General features: G+C 39.7%; 1 long non-coding RNA gene across 1 annotated transcript in view; it reads left to right on the top strand.

The window, feature by feature from the left end:
• Positions 1–13109, top strand: part of LOC133088461 (uncharacterized) — a 62040-nt gene extending 48931 nt beyond the window's left edge. Inside the window, exons 2-3 of the long non-coding RNA XR_009700520.1 lie at positions 6704–6753; positions 13009–13109. This is a non-coding gene — a long non-coding RNA (uncharacterized LOC133088461). The remainder of the gene's footprint in view (positions 1–6703; positions 6754–13008) is intronic.
• Positions 13110–14069: the final 960 nt, after the last annotated feature.

Genomic DNA, 14069 nt, shown 5'->3' with positions numbered 1-14069 from the left:
GTTCGTATGTAGGAGACTTACTGTATATGCCAAACACTGTTAAGAACTGGGTGTACAAAGACGGTGAGGCCTGACTCTTTCTCTCCAGGCACGGGTAGACCAGCGTGGGAGACAGATCAGCACGTGGCAGAGCAGTGTGGGAAATGCAGTGCTTGCACTGACACGTGATGTGGGTGAAGAGGCAGTGGTTTCTACATGCAGAAGCCAAACAGGCTGTTGAATGGATTTACCAGATTAGCTTGATTCCTACTATCTTGCTGCTGATTTTCAAATTGATAAATAATAAAGAAAATGAAGTGGGCCATGCACAAATATCTAGGAAGTTGCTCATAGAAATTTTTTTGACTAGCTCTTTAGAATCAAAATAAGTCAGTTTAAACAACCTCTGTCAGTTAAGACTTTTCTGAAGACTACAGCTACAAATGGCAAACAGACATCTTGGGAACAAACTGACTAGTACATATGAGCCTTGTTTCACTTGCTTAGGTTAGTCATTGTTTCTCATGTTTTGAGGTCTCAAACAGCCACGTGAGTCAATGAACCACATGTAACCAAGGACAGAAGGTTCTAGTTGAAGGCTTTTTTTTTTTTTTTTTTCTTTCACAATAGTAAAACAAAAGATTGAAGGACAGGACCTTAAAGATGAGAGACAGAAAGAGAAAATATTTCTTTACCTCATCTAGATACTAAAATGTCCTTCCTCTTGCAACCTTTATCTACTTTCAGAGATGCTTTGATGACATGAAATGTACTTATTCTGCTGGAGGACTGTCTATTTATTGCTGTGTAATAAACCACACCAAAACCTAGTGGCTTAAAACAACACTATTCATTTTGCTTAGAAATCTGCCATTTGGGCAGGGCTTGGCAGGGATGACTGTTCTCTTTTCCACATGATGTCAGCTGGGGCAGTTTGACTGTGGCTGGTGGATCCTCTTCCAAGATGGGTCATTCCATGGCTAACAAGCTGGTACTGATTGTTAGCTGGTAGCTCAGCTGGGAAACAAGGCTGGGGGTCTTGTTTCCTTTCTGTGTGGGCCTCTCCTTTGGGATGCTTGGGGTTTCTCAAAACATGGTATCTGAGTTCCAAGAGCAAGTGTTTCAAGAGACAGGAAATAGAACTGCTAGTCTATTAATTAAGGTCTGGGCCCAGAAACTGTCAGCTTTTCTTCCATAATCTATGGGTCAAAGTAGATACAGAGCCTACCCACATTCAAGGGGAAGGGTTATAGACCCCACGTCTCTATTGGAGGAGTGTCAAAGTATTTGTGGACTCCTATAATAGACCATGAATGTCAAGCCCCGTCTTGTTTCTGTCACTATTAAGCATGATAAGAGTCTTGGGACCAAACACATTGGAAGGACAGAGACATACAAAGGAATAGATGAGTGAAAAAGATAAATCCAGATACAGCAGGCTTTTGCAGCCATAAATGTTTTTGCTGCAGTTTGATTAACAATACTCTCCCCAAGGAACACTACTGCTTTTGCTGTTGCAGGGATATAGGGACAGGGGTAAGGGGTTTCAGAGATTTCTCTCAGGTCATTTTCAGTGAACTCATCATCTAGAAGTTGCTACCTTTGACCTGTCTTTCTTTCTACACTCTTATCTTTGTTAACTTCAGATTCTAATTTTTTTCCTCCTATTTATTGCTCTGTGCTCATTTCTCAGACTCGGATGATTGTTTTTTTCTCTGTTTGTTTAGTCTGCACAACCAACTCTATCCTTCCCCCCCCTTTTAAAATCTTCTCTCCTCACATCTACTTTTCTGTAATTTAAATAAATTACAGATGTGGTGAAAATGTTTGGCCTCCTAATTTGACTCTCAAAGAACATATTGAGAAGACAAATGACTGATTTAAAATGCTTTATCATAGGAAAAACAAAAACAAAAACAAATGGGAATATCTTAGCATCTTGAGCCAAAAACCATTTTTTATTAGAATCATTTATTTGGTCAGGCAACCTGATACTACTGTATACCTAAACAAACTTTCAGCTTTTTATTTGCATCTTCAAGATCCATGTCAGTTTTAAGTTTATCAAGACCATAAAGAATATTTATTTATTAATTATTGAAGTATAGTTGATTTACAATATTGTGTTAGTTTCACATATACAGCATAGTGATTCAGTTACATATATAAATATTTAGATTCTTTTTTATAGGTTATTACCAGATATTGAATATAGTTCTCTGTGTTATACAGTAAATCCTTGTTATTTATCTATTTTATATATAGTAGTGTGTATCTGTTAACCCCATACTCCTAATTTCTCTCTCTCCCTCGGTAACCATAAGTTTGTTTTCTATGCCTTTGAGTCTGTTCTGTTTTGTAAATAAATTCATTAGTATTATTTTTTAGATTCTGCATATAAGTGGTATCATCTAATATTTGTCTTTCTCTGTCTGACTTACTTCACTTCATATGATATTCTCTAAGACTGTGAGGAGTTTTTGTCAATTGTGTCAGAGCTCTTGCCCACATGGGGATCTTAAATTAGTCCACACATAAAATTAAACTAATCTTATATTAGTCTAAAAATTTAAAAAATTCTTGAAAATACTGAATAATTATCTTAAAGCTTTTCATTGATATGTTCATTTTTGGATACTTACTTTGGTCTTAATTTACCAAAACGACTTTATAATTCATTTCCAAAGAAGAAAAAAGTAATCTTCTTCCTGTCTCCATTTTCCTCATTTCTTTCTTAAATAGCAAATAACACAAAAGCAAAAAGATAGCAAGATAACAAGGTTATTTCACATTATTATTTGCTGAAGTTCAGGTTCTAGAAGTACCTGTTCCTATCTTCTTGCTACTTATGTGCAAAATGGAAGCCCTTAGATTGGAATCTTGTAATAGATTTAAGATCCCTATTAGCTAAAAACACACTTGTATTATTTTTCTCTGGACAGCTTACACTCTGGCAGCACATGAGACTACAGTTGATTGGCTGTATAGGGGAACAAGTATCCCTGGTTAAATCTATTCCACAAGTAAAGACTGGAGCCGGGCCTGGGTGATAATTAGATCCAGCACTGAGCACTTGTTATACAAATTAATGTCATTGGCAAAGTTCAACATTCTCCTTAGCTAAATAAAACTCTAATGTTAGAATATAGGAAAAAATCATGTCTTAAACCATATATCTTTTAAAATATAATGAACAGGATAAGATTTTTGCAAATATATACAAGTTGTGATTGGTGAGAAGATCATGCATTCATTCACTTAGCACATATTTATTAAATACCTATTTGAGGTAGTTTTGGGGCTTTCATTGGAGACCAGTAAATAGTATCCCCTCTCTTGATGAGGTTTTGAACAAGTTAATTCAGCAAATGGTCAAATATTTATTGGTTGCCTATTATGGGCCAGGCACTGTTCTAGAAGCTGGGATACAATCATTCAACAAAATAGACACATATTCCTGGTAATACGGTTAGTTACATTCTACCAACGGTAGATAGATTGAATACAGAGGATGATCTTTATCAGTAATAAAGTTGGAAGAAGTAGGTTAGTGTGAGACTGAAATTGTCTGTACATTGAATCCTAGGATCCATCAGACTTTTATACACACCCAGTCCCAGGCAGTGCCAGACTAAAATAGGCCTCCTCATGTGGGTGCAGACCTGTGCCTAAAGCTAGCTCCTAGAGGAAGGAATGGGGGAGAATGCCAAATTCTTCTCAAATTCATCAGTCCGATAAGCCATTCCTTCTCCCTTGGGGTGAAGTTAGTCAAGGCGAGAAGTGAGGTACATTTTAGGGAGTGTTAGAGGTGTAGGGCAATCACGTTTCCTTCTAATTCTAGTTGTTGGGGGTTGTGTTCTTAATTGCTCATGATGGACTGTGAGAACTCCAAGGCCAGCGAAAAGCGAGGGGCAGCAAGCTTCCACTGCAGTGAATCACACAGATAATGGCAATTTTCAACAAAACGTCTCATTTTTCTGGTCACATCAAATCTATGATGTTTACTAAGTAGCTATGATGAATAGGTTTTGTGCTGGGTGACAACAGGGGCAGTAGAGATATGACAGCTACACATTTCAGCCCTCAAGGAGCTTCCTCTAGTGCAAAGACAGACAGACATTTACCAATAACAAAGCTATGGTAGAATCTGGAAAAAAGTGCTTCTGGGAAGTATTTTGACAATAGGAATTGTGAAGCCTTCATTTAGGAATGCATTCGAGCTAGACCTTGAAGTTCCAGAGTAAATGTTATCTTTTCCATGGAGGCTGCTTTGATTCCCACAGGAGAAATCAATCTCTCTTTCCTCTAAATCCCCACTGCAATCTCTTTAACATCTCTTATTGCACTTATTATTCTTATACCTTATCGGTTAATTAATTGTCATGAACCCATTATTTCTCCTTTACGCCGTAAGCACATTAAAACCAGGAAACATGTCTCTCACACAGGCTGTGTTCAAGAAACATCAAATGAATAAGTAAACTTACAATGGAGGTAATCTGTTGAAATGGTTACTAATATCTCTCTCCCATAATTTTTTATTCTGATGGAAATTGAGGTGGTGACATCTTCATGTCTCACCCTGTGTGTGGACAGACACACAAGAAGAGGTTACTCCTATCACTTGTTTGTCTGCCTAGTCCGTGCATTCGAATGTTCATTTACCTACATGGTTGTTTGTTATTTTCTGAGTATCTGTCACTTATGGCCCTTCATATAGGATAGGGAGAACTTCTGCCAGAATAATTATATAGAACTTGATCCAGAAAGAGATAAATAAGAGCTGTATATTTTTGCAGTTGCCTTCTATGAAGAGTTTGGGACTATGGAATGCCATTATGCTTTTTCAATTCTTGTTATTTGTGGCTCTTTCTGAGATTTTATGGGCTATGCATGATTTGAATAGCACAAATATAATGAGAAACAGATTATAATAGTGCAACTAAATTTTTTAGAGAAAACTTATCTGTAGCTGTTTCTTCCAAATTCTAAAGTCTATTGCCATTAAGATAACTGTGAAAGATTTGCTGCAGTATTTACTCAGGGGTCCAAAATCACAAACAAACAATGTATGAGTGGCACTTTAGAATCCCAAAGGATTCTAAATTTTCAAGGGCTTGAATGTGTGACTGAAGACTTGGCAGGACCAATAACCAGTGCCGGAAAATGCAGAAATACTGAAAACCCCATTTCCATGCTAGCTTTCTTACTGGTCTGGTCATCTTTGTAAGTGTGGCTCTGGTCTGAGCTGGCAAAACTTGTCTGGGTTTCAGTTTACTTCTGAAGTTCAATGTTTCAATAGTGTGGTCTGGCTCCTGCTAAACTGCACTGAGAATTTTGGATGAAACTCCTTAGGTTTGAGGCTATGTGAATCAAATCTGATGAAAAGGCATATTGACAGTGCTTTGCTTGTTTCTTTTCAAGGTTTCCCTAGCCCTGCGGTAACTGTAATTCCTGCTATGCTGGGTGTAGTCTTCCATTCTCGCTTTTATTCACTACTTGAGTTCTCCGTTAAAGAGATTTTTAATTGATTATATATGTGCAACCTCTCATGAAGATGCCTTAGTTAGGTACTCTATGTCCTGTTGGCATGGAACTCAAATATCACTTTCCAATGCAAAGTGAACATTTTCCAGGATAACTTGGAATCCTGGATGATTCTGTGGGACACTTAGGAGAACTCATTAGAGTGGAAATTATTAACTACAGAGCAAATTTAGGAGGCTTGTGGTTTGATTAAGTTAAGATGCTCCAAATAACGAACCCAAAGAAACGCACATCAGGATTCCCAGGCTTCTAAGGAATCCCCAGGTCTCTCTTGCATTTATGATATTACTCAGTACGAACCGTGCGCCTGCAGTTTGCAGTGCGTTAGAGCAGTGGTACTCCATTAGGGGTGATTTAGGCCCCCAGGGGACATTTACGATGTCTGGAAATATTTTGGGTTGTCACAACTGGTAGCGGTGGGGGGTGGAGGTAATGGGTTGAAAGTGGCATCTAGTGGGTAGAGGGTGGCATCTGGATGCTGTTAAACATCCCAAAGGGCCCAGAATAATCTCCCCCAACCCCCAGATTATCTGACCCGTCATGTCATACTGAACTAGGAGTAACCCTGGTCTAGAGCTAACTAACAAGTAATCCTGATTCTTGTTCTTAATGAGTTTTTATATTATAGGAGAGAGAAGGAGAGAGAGAGAGGAGAAAGTGGAAAAAAGACTTAGTGGGACATTTTAAGAAGTAGTAATTGCAGTTAAGATGGTATTTCTCTGAGGGAGAGTGAACAAGCCAGCTATGGGTCTGAAAGATGCCTGCACCTTCGTGGGGTTATAATGAGTTCAGGCTAGTCTTCATGTTGTAAGTTTAGAAAATTAAACTTCAACAGTTCGTCAAGGGCAATCAGACATCTGCAAAAGCTTTCACTTTGCTGCAGTAGTCAGTCATTTAAATTGGACAATTTTCAATGTAAATATGCATTTCCATGCTGCTTTTTTGAGTTAAACACCATTGCGGTGGAAGGAATCTACGAAGGGAGAGAATTCTACTAAATGGGATAATTACCAAGATGAGAATATATTTTTCAGATCTCAGCTCTCAGGCTACATAACTAGTTGCCTGATATTCAGCATATATTCAGAAATATTCAACACAAATTTGGGGGCATTTACAATGGGTCAGACACTGCAGAGGCTCCATTGGGTTTTAAATGTGTATGTTTTAACCATAGGTACACAGTAAGTCTCCGCCTTCACAGAGCACCATGGCGCGAAGGAGCAGGTACTGAAGGAGGGGTACGACTGGAAGAGCTCTATCCTGTTGGCTGCATGGGCCTGAAGGTCTCCATACCACGGCTCTTATCCTGCATCTCCTCTTTATTCCCACCGCCACCCCTCCCCAAGTCTTCCCTCTTATTACCTTTCATTTACCACTAGAGTTCAGGTTTCCTTTTTGGTCCTCCATAGAAATAGAACCTAATATAAATTAACCTTTTTACACATTAATTTTGAGCCCGTTGGTCCTCCGCTCGAAACCCTTCAACTGTAGGGCATGCCTACACAATAAAGTCCTAATTCCTGTCATCTAATAAATGCTCTATCCTGTCCCTAATTTTTCTTTCAAGCATGTATTTTCATTGCTCTTCACATGCCTTAGGCTCCAGCCAGACAGAACCACCTGCCATTTTCCTGCATGTTCTACACTGTCCTGCCTTGGGGATTTTTCCTGTTCCCTGTGTAAAGGTCACCCCGTTCCCCATCATTGCCTGTACATGTCCTACCCTTTCTTCAAAGATCAGGTCAAACACACTACCCCCAAATCTCTTCAGCTGGAAGTTCTTTGCCTCCTCTGAACTCTCCCTCCTCTGAAATTCTTTTCCCCCCATGATACAAAATACTTTTTGCTCTTGATTTATGAGCAAGGAATTTATGTTATACCTTCAGAAAAAAAGAAACTTCTGTGAGAAGGCGAGAGGCAACGTGGTATAGAGCAGTGCTTCTCAAAGTTTAATGTACATCAAATCACCTGGGAATTTTCTTAAAACCAGGTTCTGATTCAGTAGGTCTGGGCTGGGGCCTGAGAATCTGCATTTTTAACAAGTTTATTTCCATTTCTCTAGGAGCTGGGTCAAAAAGGATCTTGCTGTGATTTATGTCATAGAGTGTTCTGCCTATGTTTTCCTCTAAGAGTTTGATAGTGTCTGGCCTTACACTTAGGTCTTTAATCCATTTTGAGTTTATTTTTGTGTATGGTGTCAGGGAGTGTTCTAATTTCATACTTTTACATGTACCTGTCCAATTTTCCCAGCACCACTTATTGAAGAGGCTGTCTTTTCTCCACTGTATATGCTTGCCTCCTTTATCAAAGATAAGGTGACCATATGTGTGTGGGCTTATCTCTGGGCTTTCTATCCTGTTCCATTGATCTATATTTCTGTTTTTGTGCCAGTACCAAACTGTCTTGATTACTGTAGCTTTGTAATATAGTCTGAAGTCAGGGAGCCTGATTCCTCCAGCTCCATTTTTCGTTCTCAAGATTGCTTTGGCTATTCGGGGTCTTTTGTGTTTCCATACAAATTGTGAAATTTTTTGTTCTAGTTCTGTGAAAAATGCCAGTGGTAGCTTGGTAGGAATTGCATTGAATCTGTAGATTGCTTTGGGTAGCAGAGTCATTTTCACAATGTTGATTCTTCCAATCCAAGAACATGGTATATCTCTCCATCTATTTGTATCATCTTTAATTTCTTTCATCAGTGTCCTATAATTTTCTGCATACAGGTCTTTTGTTTCCTTAGGTAGGTTTATTCCTAGATATTTTATTCTTTTTGTTGCAGTGGTAAACGGGAGTGTTTTCTTAATTTCACTTTCAGATTTTTCATCATTAGTATACAGGAATGCAAGAGATTTCTGTGCATTAATTTTGTATCCTGCTGCTTTACCAAATTCATTGATTAGCTCTAGTAGTTTTCTGGTAGAGTCTTTAGGATTCTCTATGTATAGTATCATGTCATCTGCAAACAGTGACAGCTTTACTTCTTCTTTTCCGATTTGGATTCCTTTTATTTCTTTTTCTTCTCTGATTGCTGTGGCTAACACTTCCAAAACTATGTTGAATAATAGTGGTGAGAGTGGGCAACCTTGTCTTGTTCCTGATCTTAGTGGAAATGGTTTCAGTTTTTCACCATTGAGGACAATGTTGGCTGTGGGTTTGTCATATACGGCCTTTATTATGTTGAGGAAAGTTCCCTCTATGCCTACTTTCTGCAGGACTTTTATCATAAATGGGTGTTGAATTTTGTCGAAAGCTTTCTCTGCATCTATTGAGATGATCATATGGTTTTTCTCCTTTAATTTGTTAATATGCTGTATCACGTTGATTGATTTGCATATATTGAAGAATCCTTGCATTCCTGGAATAAACCCCACTTGATCATGGTGTATAATCCTTTTAATGTGCTCTTGGATTCTGCTTGCTAGTATTTTGTTGAGGATTTTTGCATCTATGTTCATCAGTGATATTGGCCTGTAGTTTTCTTTCTTTGTGACATCTTTGTCTGGGTTTGGTATCAGGGTGATGGTGGCCTCGTAGAATGAGTTGGGGAGTGTTCCTCCCTCTGCAATATTTTGGAAGAGTTTGAGAAGGATAGGTGTTAGCTCTTCTCTAAATGTTTGATAGAATTCGCCTGTGAAGCCATCTGGTCCTGGGCTTTTGTTGGTTCGAAGATTTTTAATCACAGTTTCAATTTCAGTGCTTGTGATTGGTCTGTTCATATTTTCTACTTCTTCCTGGTTCAGTCTTGGCAGGTTGTGCATTTCTAAGAATCTGTCCATTTCTTCCAGGTTGTCCATTTTATTGGCATATTGTTGCTTGTAGTAATCTCTCATGATCCTTTGTGTTTCAGCAGTGTCAGTGGTTACTTCTCCTTTTTCATTTCTAATTCTATTAATTTGAGTCTTCTCCCTTTTTTTCTTGATGAGTCTGGCTACTGGTTTATCAATTTTGTTTATCTTCTTAAAGAACCAGCTTTTAGTTTTATTGACCTTTGCTATTGTTTCCTTCATTTCGTTTGCATTTGTTTCTCATCTGATATTTATGATTTCTTTCTGTCTGCTAACTTTTGGGTTTTTTTGTTCTTCTTCCTCTAATTGCTTTAGGTGTAAGGTTAGGTTGTTTATTTGAGATTTTTCTTGTTGTTTGAGGTAGGCTTGTATTGCTATAAACTTCCCTGTTATAACTGCTTTTGCTGCATCCCATAGGTTTTGGGTCATCGTGTTTTCATTGTCATTTGTTTCTAGGTATTTTTTGATTTCCTCTTTGATTTCTTCAATGATCTCTTGGTTATTAAGTAGTGTATTGTTTAGGCTCCACGTGTTTGTATTTTTTACAGATGTTTTCCTGTAATTGATATCTAGTCTCATAGCGCTGTGTTCAGAAAAGATACTTGATACGATTTCAGTTTTCTTAAATTTACCAAGGCTTGATTTGTGCCCCAGGATATGATCTATCCTGGAGAATGTTCCATGAGCAGTTGAGCAGAAAGTGCATTCTGTTGTTTTTGGATGGAATATCCTATGAATATCAATTAAGTCCATCTTGTTTAATGTATCATTTAAAGCTTGTGTTTCCTTATTTATGTTCATTTTGGATGACCTGTCCATTGGTGAAAGTGGGGTGTTAAAGTTCCCTACTGTGATTATGTTACTGTCAATTTCCCCTTTTATGGCTGTTAGCATTTTCCTTATGTATTGAGGTGCTCCTATGTTGGATGCATAAATACTTACAATTGTTATATCTTCTTTTTGGATTGATCCCTTGATGATTATGTAGTGTCCTTCTTTATCTCTTGTAATTAGTCTTTGTTTTAAAGTCTATTTTGTCTGATATGAGAATTGTTACTCCAGCTTTCTTTTGATTTCCATTTGCATGGAATATCTTTTTCCATCCCCTCACTTTCAGTCTGTATGTGTCCCTAGGTCTGAAGTGGGTCCCTTGTGGACAGCATATATATGGGTCTTGTTTTTGTATCCATTCAGCCAGTCTATGTCTTTTGATTGGAGCATTTAATCCATCTACATGTAAGGTAGTTATAGATATGTATATTCCTATTACCATTTTCTTAATTGTTTTGGGTTTGTTATTGTAGGTCTTTTCCTTCTCTTGTGCTTCCTGCCTAGAGAAGTTCCTTTAGCATTTGTTGTAAAGCTGGTTTGGTGGTGCTGAATTCTCTTAGCTTTTGCTTGTCTGTAAAGGTTTTAATTTCTCCACTGAATCTGAATGCGATCCTTGCTGTGTAGAGTAATTTTGGTTGTAGGTTTTTCCCTTTCACCACTTTAAATATGTCCTGCCACTCCCTTCTGGCTTGCAGCGTTTCTGCTGAAAGATCAGCTGTTTACCTTATAGGGATTCCCTTGTATATTATTTGTTGTTATTCCCTTGCTGCTTTTAATATTTTTTCTTTGTATTTAATTTTTGATAGTTTGATTAATATGTGTCTTGGCATGTTTCTCCTTGGATTTATCCTGTATGGGACTCTGTGCTCTTCCTGGACTTGATTACCTATTTCCTTTCCCATATTAGGGAAGTTTTCAACTATAATCTCTTCAAATATTTTCTCAGTCCCTCTCTTTTTCTCTTCTTCTTCTGCGACCCCTATAATTCGAATGTTGGTGCATTTAATGTACTGCCAGAGGTCTCTGAGACTGTCTTCAATTCTTTTCATTCTTTTTTCTTTATTTTGCTCTGCAGTAGTTATTTCCACTATTTTATCTTCCAGGTCACTTATCCTTTCTTCTGCCTCAGTTATTCTGCTATTGATTCCTTCTGGAGAATTTTAAATTTCATTTATTGTGTTGGTCATCATTGTTTGTTTGCTCTTTAGTTCTTTTAGGTCCTTGTTAAACCTTTCTTGTATTTTCTCCATTCTGCTTCCAAGATTTTGGATCGTCTTTACTCTCATTATTCTGAATTCTTTTACAGGTAGACTGCCTATTTCCTCTTCATTTGTTAGGTCTGGTGGGTTTTTACCTTGCTCCTTCATCTGCTGTGTGTTTCTCTGTCTTCTCATTTTGCTTAACTTACTGTGTTTGGGGTCTCCTTTTTGTAGGCTGCAGGTTCTTAGTTCCCGTTGTTTTTGGTGTCTGCCCCCAGTGGCTAAGGTTGTTTCAGTGGGTTGTGTAGGCTCCCTGGTGGAGGGGACTAGTGCCTGTGTTCTGGTGGATGAGGCTGGCTCTTGTCTTTCTGGTGGGCAGGTCCATGTCCGGTGGTGTGTTTTGGGGTGTCTGTGACCTTATTATGATTTTCGGCAGCCTTTCTGCTAGTGGGTGGGGTTGTGTTCCTGTCTTGCTAGTTGTTTGGCATAGGGTGTCCATCACTGTAGCTTGCTGGACGTTGAGTGGAGCTGGTTCTTGGTGTGGAGATGGAGATCTCTGGGAGATTTTCACCACTTGTTATTACATGGAGCTGGGAGGTCTCTTGTGGACGAATGTCCTGAACTCGGCTCTCCCACTTTAGAGGCACAGGCCTGACAGCTGGCCGGAGCACCAAGACCCTGTCATCCACTCGGCTCAGAATAAATGGGAGAAAAAAAGAAAGGAAGAAAGAAAAAACGTAAATAATATAAGATAAAATAAAGTTATTAAAATAGAAAAAAATTATTGAAAATAAAAAAATTAAAAAGTAATAAAAAAAAAAAGAAGAGAGAAACCAAACCAAAAAACAAATCCACCAATGATAACAAGTGCTAAAAACTATACTATAAAAGAAAACAAACAAACAAAAAACAAACGGATAGACAGAACCATAGGACAAATGGTAAAAGCAAAGCTATACAGACAAAATCACACACAGAAGCATACACATACACACTCACAAGAAGAGAAAAAGGAAAATATATATATATATCTTTGATCCCAAAGTCCACCTCCTCAATTTGGGATGATTTGTTGTCTATTCAGGTATTCCAGAGATGCAGGGTACATCAAGTTGATTGTAGAGATTTAATCTGCTGCTCCTGAGGTTGCTGGGAGAGATTTCCCTTTCTCTTCTTTCTTCGCACAGCTCCTGGGGTTCAGCTTTGGATTTGGCTCCGCCTCTCCGTGTAGGTCACCTGAGGGTGTCTGTTCCCGCCCAGACAGGAGGGGGTTAAAGGAGGGTTAAAGGCTGATTAGGGGGCTCTGGCTCACTCAGGCCGGGGGTAGAGAAGGGTACGGAATGTGGGGCAAGCCTGCAGTGGCAGAGGCCGGCATGACGTCGCACCAGCCTGAGGCACGCTGTGCATTCTCCCGGGGAAGTTGTCCCTGGATCACGGGACCCTGGCAGTGGCGGTCTGCACAGGCTCCCGGGAGGGGAGGTGTGGATAGTGACCTGTGCTTGCACACAGGCTTCTTGGTGGCTGCATCAGCAGCCTTAGCGTTTCATGCCCATCTATGGTGTCTGAGCTGATAGCCATGGCTCAAGCCCATCTCTGGAGCTCTTTTAGGCGGTGCTCTGAATCCCCTCTCCTCGTACACCCCAAAACAATGGTCTCTTTCCTCCTAGGCAGTTCCAGACTTTTTCCCGGACTCCCTCCCGGCTAGCTGTGGCGCTCTAGCCCCCTTCAGGCTGTGTTCACGCAGCCAACCCCAGTCCTCTCCCTGGGATCTGACCTCTGATGCTCAGCCCCAGCTCCCAGCCCCCACCGGTCCCAGCAGGTGAGCAGACAAGCCTCTCGGGCTGGTGAGTGCTGGTCGGCATCGATCCTCTGTGTGGGAATCTCTCTGCTTTGCCCTCCACACCCCTGTTGCTGTGCTCTCCTCTGTGGCTCTGAAACTTCCTCCCCGCCACACCCCGTCTCAGCCAGTGAAGGGGCTTCTAGTGTGTGGAAAGTTTTTCTCCTTCACAGCTCCCTCCTAGTGGTGCAGGTCCCGTCCCTATTCTTTTGTCTCTGTTTTTTCTTTTTTCTTTTGCCCTACCCAGGTACCTGGGGAGTTTCTTGCCTTTTTGGAGGTCTGAGGTCTTCTGCCAGCATTCAGTAGGTGTTCTGTAGGAATTGTTCCACATGTAGATGTATTTCTGATGTTTTTGTGGGGAGGAAGGTGATCTCCATGTCTTATTTCTCTGCCATCTTGAAGGTCTTCATATGCCTGGCACAGTATTAGATGCTGAAGATACAGGAGTGAATGAGGTGGATGATGTACTTTGCCCTCCTGAAGTTTATATCCAGTTGTATTTATATCGAGTGGAGCATATAATTTCCTTGTCTCAATTCTCTCACCTGTGGAGGGAGAAGAGACAGGCACTGCGTCCCACTCACTGCGCTCTCGGGGAAAGCGCTCTACCTCCTCGGCCTCGTGAGGGCCTTGCACTGGCACCCAATCCATTTTAAGTTAGTTTTTGTGTATGGTGTGAGAAAGGGGTTCAACTTTACTCTTTTGAATGTAGTTGTCTTAGCACCATTTGTTGAAAAGACTACTTTTTTCATAATCAAAAATCAACTCAAGATGGACTAAGGACTTATCCATAGATCTGAATCTATGTAATTCTTAGAAGAAAATCTTCTAAGAAAATCTTTATGACATTGGTCTTTACAATGATTTAATGGATAGGACCCTAAAAGCACA

The sequence above is a fragment of the Eubalaena glacialis genome, chromosome 3, assembly GCF_028564815.1.
Source record: "Eubalaena glacialis isolate mEubGla1 chromosome 3, mEubGla1.1.hap2.+ XY, whole genome shotgun sequence".
In the NCBI taxonomy this organism is placed as follows: domain Eukaryota; kingdom Metazoa; phylum Chordata; class Mammalia; order Artiodactyla; family Balaenidae; genus Eubalaena; species Eubalaena glacialis.
Note: the sequence above shows the minus strand (reverse complement) of the source record. Positions and strands in the feature narration are given on the sequence as shown.